Here is a 7,081-nt window from a genome sequence, read left to right on the forward strand (position 1 = left end):
TCTCACTGTGAGTGGTGTCAGGGGTCATCGCTAGGCTTATTCAAATGGAGGCATTAATAGCAGAGGAACACAAACATTAGCTTGAAGCCTCTTTCCTTCCTTTCATTCCACTGATATATAATAGATGGGCATTTGCTGACGGCATCAGCTGAAGACTGACTAGTAATAAGCTCTAAATCTGCAGAGCACCCAAACATGCAGCACAGATATCTCAGTATGTCACCAAATCAACAATGACATAAAAAAATACAAAAACGTACAAATAATCGGCTATTTCTGATGAAAAATAGCAGAGTTAAGGCAGTGTAAAGAGTAAAAACCGTCTCATTAACCTTAATCGCTGCATTAAATGCACATTTCTATTATAAGTTTTTAAGGAGAAAAAGAATCCGTGCAAGATAAGAAAATAAGCTGAAGGTAACTATTTAAGTTTGAAATATGCTCAAGGAATGTCCTGGAGTCTGAATTTCAACCACATGTGATGTCACAACAAGCCTTACAGCTGACCAATCAGCAGCTTTGCTAACAGATGCAGTGTAGGTGCACACCAAAGGGCCTCTTTTGTCTCTGTGTTCTCTTCATTACTTTCTTCTTTTCTTGCTGTCTTTGTTTTTTCCACTGAGCCCCACTCGCTTGTTCATGCTACCTCTCGTTTTCCTGCCTCTCTTTTCCAGTTTTCCTTTCAGTTTCTTTATTGCTCACATTATTTTGCTCCCCGATCTGGTTCAGCTCATTGCAAATCACTGTGTATTTCCTTCAGGAAATGCAAATCTAGTTATCTTCTAAAACAGGTACCCCTTGTTTCCTACTGTTCCTCTTGCAGCGTGTACACCAGAGTACGGTGTCACTGGCGCCCTGTGCCATTCTGGGTTGCTTCCTGAACACGACGGGCCCTGAGTGACGAGAAGCAGACATGTTCCCCTGACTCCCCTTGGCCCGCGCTCACTGTAGCCGTGCCCTACTGACGCCACTCGCAACACAGGAGCCTTACACACATTAAAGCTTCAGCCATGCCAGGACTTTTCCCATGGTTAGATTGCATTACACCTTGGAGAGAGAAGAACGAAAGAAATGAACGAAAGAAAGGAGGAGGGAAAAAAAAGCTCCCAACTTCTAATGCCACTCCTGCTGCACTGAGGCCATAATGGTGGTCATTAAGTGAAAAACGATAACTCAAGCAGATAAAACATTTTTCAGGCCATAGGATACACTCCCCTGACATTTTTCAAAGGATCATCGTATTAAGTAGCTCAACAACAGAGGAATATATCAAATAAAAACATTTGAAAAGATGAATGTGCATAATGAATTTCGATATTTGATGGCTTATGTTCTCAAACTTAAAATGGAAACATTACATAAAGTATTGATTCTCCTCTAAACACTCCTTATTACTTAATGTGACTGTTTTTATACTTTAAGACACAATGAACACTGATACAAGATGTTCCTTTCAAACCCCAACTCGGAATACCACAAATTCCTCATGTCAGACATCAAAGCCAAATAGTTACTCGCAATTCTAGAGTGCACAAGCCTGCTGGATGGGAAACATTTCTGTTATGAAGGAAAAGGTAGAAGTGAGTCCTTTACATCCTGATCAGTGATCTGAGATAATGGATGGTCTCTCAGGTCCGGTACTGCTGAAGATGCTGCCAAAATACACACGCTAATGATTCTCCATGTTTTATATAGCGTTGTATGACTTCAACATTTATAATTTATTGATGTCATTAGGACCATGCAAGAGTCATTATGGAACAGTCCAAGTGTCCAGCTCGGCCAATATAAAACAAAGACCAAATTGTCTTCAAGGAGTGTCTAGGTCAGTGTTACGTTACTTAAGTTTTTTTTTTAGTATAAATAAATTTGAACTCCAACAATAAGACCCAATATAAGTTGCTTTGAGGTTACTGGAAAATGAAAAATGAGGACAACCCTCATAATAACTCCTGCTATTGTGCCAGTTAGTCTAACAGTGAAATAATGGCCACAATTCAAAGGCCTGGACGCCTCAGTGTTTCTCCCTGCAGTCTAACACAGATTAGTTATGTGGTGTGATGTCTCCTGGTTGGCTGTATAGCGAGGAGACAATCAGCAGCTTAGAGCTTAATGTAGAGCTGAGTGTTCTCTAAAGAGATTCCTGACTCCTGCAGCACAAAGGTCCAATGGAAACTTCATTCATAGGCTGTGTGCAAACAAACTGCAGCAGTGAGGTTTACACACAGCCAGGGGTGCAACAGGAAAAAGAAACAGTGCGAACTGATGACGTGTCAGATATACGAGTCAGATAGAGGAAGTCGTCCGTCTGGGACTCCCTCCCTGCCTCCTCTCCATGGTTCTCCTCTACTCTGAACAGAGATTACTGCTCGCATGTTCTGCCTGTTTTATGTCATCTGTTTAGTAAATCCAGAAGCATCCTGACTCCAGTCATCCAAAGCAGAGAACAGGAATTGCGTGTCTTTGGCACACCAAAACATTTGCTGCCAAACATTTCCCACTGCTCTTGAAAAGTGTTACAGCCAGAAATGCATAGGCATGTAGAATATAAAAAGCATAATATGTTTACACATTGAGAGAAAATACGTATTACTGAATTACAACTTGGCCAAGATGTGCTAAGCTCTCACGCCAGTGGTAGTTTTTGGGTGGTCTACTGCCCTGGGCCTCTCTCCCACACAAATCACAGGCTAATTGTTGTAATTCTACACATGGTGATGGTTTTAGCCCATGCAGCACGAGAGTCAGTGCCACTAAACCGGCTTACAGGTGATAACGGAACGCGACCTGTGTGTCAAACCACCCGAAAACGCCATATATCATCAGAGCTTCTACAAACCCTCGTGAGGAGCTCTGAAAAGTCATTAGCTTTGTCTGTTGATGAAAGAAGGGTAACGGAGAAGGTAAGTTCTATGCTTGAGAAAGTAGAACAGTTAGGTAGAAGTCCTGTTGACAGCTGCTGAGAGCTCCTGTTAACCTTGAGTATCATGGGATCATCACGCTTTTGCACAGGTCTCCCGTCAAAAGGTCTCATCTAATCTCTTTTTACAGTTCCTGAGGCTGGAATAGTGTGAAAAAACCTGTTTGAGGCATCTCACTGATCTGGCTAATCAACTCTGACATGAAATTCCCAGAACTGAACTAGTAACGATGCCAGTGTTCCCTCCTCAGCTTCAACCAAGTGGCTGAAATTGCTTCCACAGATTAGCCAGACCATCCTAAAATGGGACAAATTATTACTCAGCTACATTGATTGTGATGTATTCTTTGGCTGTCAAAAGGCTATATTTAACTGTTCCCATAAAGGCTGTAAGTTTTGGGAATGGCCTGGCCTTGGTGTGTGTGTGTATATGGACAACGGAAGTTTCTGTTCTCCTCAGACAGCTCAGTGTGTTTAAGGGCAGCTCTGGTCAGAGCTGTCACATAGACCGGGATAATAATAGGATGTGTTACGTTCTTGAACACAGCCATTCCCACGTTACGCAGGCTGGTGTCACTTGTAGTGTTTTTCTTGTCTAATAATGAAAAACCCCTCCCCTTTCAGAACTTCCCTGAAGACTAGAAAAAAAGAAGAAAATAAAAACAGCCCACCAAAGATCCCCCAGTTCACTCATCTCCCAGGCATATATGCATTCCTTGTTTATCTTCAATTATAAATAACTTTGGGAAGATGAGGATCGATACTTTCCCTGTGACCAAATAAAGAGTGGGAGGGTGTTACGACTGAACATTTTTAATGATTCTCATCTTTGTGACTTTTCTCTCTGTGCTGTTCCCATGGCCCTTCCGAGAGTGTATTGTGATAACTACACCACAATCAGTACAGGCTCAAACAGTAGAGAAGGAAAGCATGTGAGCGAGACAGAGGTTTCACTCAGCACAACAAGCAGACTGCAAATGAAGGCTTTGGCTGTGTATAATGGCCAACACGTATCTGACAGCAGAGACATGAGGTTACCGCTCCTAGTGCTTGCCTTGGCCTGAATTCACATTCACATTTCCTCTGGTTTTCTCTCAAAGATGCAAAGCACTTTTTATTACAATATGAGCTATAATTATGACAGGATTGGAAACTATAATTGGATTGTGAAGGAAAAAAAAAAGTTGTCAAAATATAATTACAACTAAAATATGGAGAGAAAACGCTAGAGAGCCAGCACTATAATACCATCTGGTTTTCGTACCCAAAATAGGAAAGAACAACATGAAAACCATTACTTTATGTCAAGAGTTTTAGATTGCTGGAAAATTATGTGGAGCAGCGATCCTCATGACCCAACATGAAAAAGGACATTCTCTCTTCTTATGACCGAGAGTCAGAAACTGAATCTCCTTTCGATGCTTAAGGAATAGAGTACAAATATGCAATGGAAAAAAATTTAAACGGTTTCAGTCGCACAGTATAGAGGATTCCCATAACATTTTCCCCCGATCTGTGGCGATCCCCACCCTTATGTTTGTATTCCACCACTCTATAAAATGCACCCCACATACAAACCAAGCCCCAGCACACTCTGGAGTTCTTGTTTGAAGTGGCAAAAAACATGTGAGTAATCCACAGACAAATAACCTTATGTCCAACACGTCTTACAATGACGATATCCACAAGGATGACGAGGCACTCTGGCTTGACGCAATGTTCACTCTCAGCACACGGCAGTTCAGCTTACCTTGGTTACTGGACACCACAAAATAAAACTATGTTCTGATTTTCAAAACACATATGGTCAACAGGCAAAAAATGGCTGTCCCGTTGTGGTTCAAGGGAAAAACCACAATAGCTAATTACAAAACACGCACTATACCTGACACTGGCTGAAGCCTGTAGCTTCACACTTGTGTTTTTCATTATGGCCTTGACAGTCTGTTAGGGTGATAGAGAGCATGAAAATGCATGTGAGAGGAAGACAGAGGCAGACCGAGCACTTACACACGTGTCTTAGAAAGAGCAAGCAGTACAGAACATTTAAGACTGTGTGTTGTGACAATGTTTTTCCACGAGAGCAGCAATGACATGCAGACTCCTTTGTTCAGGCAGTGTGAGTGTGAGCAGAACTGCTGTCTGTCTCTTTGCAGGCTCCGATTTGTCTCTGTCACGTAACAAAACAGCTACTTTGTAAATCTCATCCTTGTCTCTTTTGCATGTTGTTACTGGAAAGATTTATTTATTTTTCTCTTCTTCTCAAACCCTTTCGTTCTTGTTACGTTATACGCTCATGTGATTCGGTGAAGAACATGAGAGAGGGAAAGGAAGGAGTGCAAAACAGACAGAGGAAGAGAGATGAAGAGTGTGAAACAGAGGAAGCAAGGCAAGTCAGAGTGTGTGTGTGTGTGTGTATGTGTGTGTGTGTGTGTGTGTGTGTGTGTGTGAGAGAGAGAGAGAGAGAGAGATGTTTAAGCCATTGGTTGGGCTCTGACATTAAGCAGTGCAGCGTGCGGAGCACGGCCCAGCGGCCCCCTCTAATCTGGTCTGATTTATGGAGCGCTCTTCCTCTTTTGGGGAGGGCCTCTAAGCTTGGAGACAGCCTGGCGTCCTCCCCACAGCCCAGCACCAGCCCAGGACACATTGCTCAGATCAGCTTCACACACACACACACACGCTATCCCTTTGCCCTCCAGCACTGCACCAGGGAAACCACTGCATCACTAACACAGCCATACACTCAAGCACAAACACAAACACACACACACACACACACACACAGTGAGTGAGAAATATATGTAGCGTTTGTTTCATGTAATTATGCCCAGATGACACTGGCATATATGAGGACAGAGCTCTTTACCACCACCACAACACAATTTAAGAATAGCCAAACCTATATAATTGATATCATAGACGACAACTGGAGAAAAGATACCAAAGATACCTTTTCACACACATTCTCACCGTGTTGATAATTGTCCCTCCCACACGGGAGAGCGCAGAGGATACACAAATTGGCCGCTGACAGCCGGCTCTGGCCATCCTTCTTGAGCAGACTGTGAAATGTAGCTTGATGAATGTGAGAAGAGTGTGCTATCTGCTTGTTTTTCTGCTGGCTTTGACACTTGCTGATATGGCATGGCTCATTTTTCGCCATTCATCAGAAGATACGCAGACATCTTAATACACTCCGCGTCATTCGCATGCTCTGTAAGTCCAGCTCTCTAAGCCTCATCTGGCATAAACACAATCCAAGACTGTTACATAGGAGAGAAACACAATACATCTCAATACTTTTGTACATAATATCATTTAACATTAATTAGGTTGAGATACACCAGTACTTCATAGCTTCAACATAAGCCTGTCGATAAATCTAGACTCATTAATACAGACAATATAGCATGCACTTGCCACGAGCTGCCATGCTTTCAGTCCCCTGGTGTGTCTTGGAACCACAGCAACTTCACACAGGCAGTTCTACATTAACACTAGCCCATTGGGTCTGCTCTAACGATGTCTGGAGCCATCAATCTCCATTAGGTTTGCGTGTCCAAGCCTTGGCAGCCATTAGTTCCTCGGACCCGTCTAAACACGTACATGCAGGCTGGCCTCACACCCATCGATCGTCCACACACCTTTTTACTGGAAGCTCAGCAGCGGCCTGAGCCGCCCCGAGTCAATAGCACTTATACTGGGCCTCCGCACTTGTGGCCAAGCACTCACTTTATTTGGGAGCATGTGGGTGCATTAGTGCCTGCACTTGTTTGGATTAACAGCTTGGAGCTCCTGCAGAAGCTCCTCTCTCTCAGGCAGAGGTGAGTGTTGTTATGAGACACCGAAACGGTGGTGTATCTCAGGCCTTGCATAGCATCAGTACAGGCCAATTCACCTCTGGATGACATGCATTCAAAAGGAGCACAGAATATTTTTAATATTATCCCTAGTTAGTCAGCCATTTCTGGTAAGCTGCGATCTGTGTACCTGTAAACCATTTTGTATGACTAACAGAAGATAGCGTGATCAGAGGAAGACAACAAAAAGAGGATAAACATTGTTCTAACCCTCAGGTTGTCTCTTCTTGCATCTGGTTGTCTGAGCAGACGACAGGGGAGAAATCTCCTGCAGGTGGTTCCTGCTGCGTTTTAATTGTTT

At 43.1% G+C, this 7,081-nt stretch overlaps 1 protein-coding gene across 4 annotated transcripts in view; it reads right to left on the reverse strand.

The window, feature by feature from the left end:
- The window catches only part of bcas3 (BCAS3 microtubule associated cell migration factor), a 221,795-nt gene that overhangs the window by 39,347 nt on the left and 175,367 nt on the right, over positions 1–7,081 (reverse strand). The window lies entirely within an intron of this gene.

The sequence above is a fragment of the Ictalurus furcatus genome, chromosome 17, assembly GCF_023375685.1.
Source record: "Ictalurus furcatus strain D&B chromosome 17, Billie_1.0, whole genome shotgun sequence".
NCBI classification, from domain to species: Eukaryota; Metazoa; Chordata; class Actinopteri; order Siluriformes; family Ictaluridae; genus Ictalurus; species Ictalurus furcatus.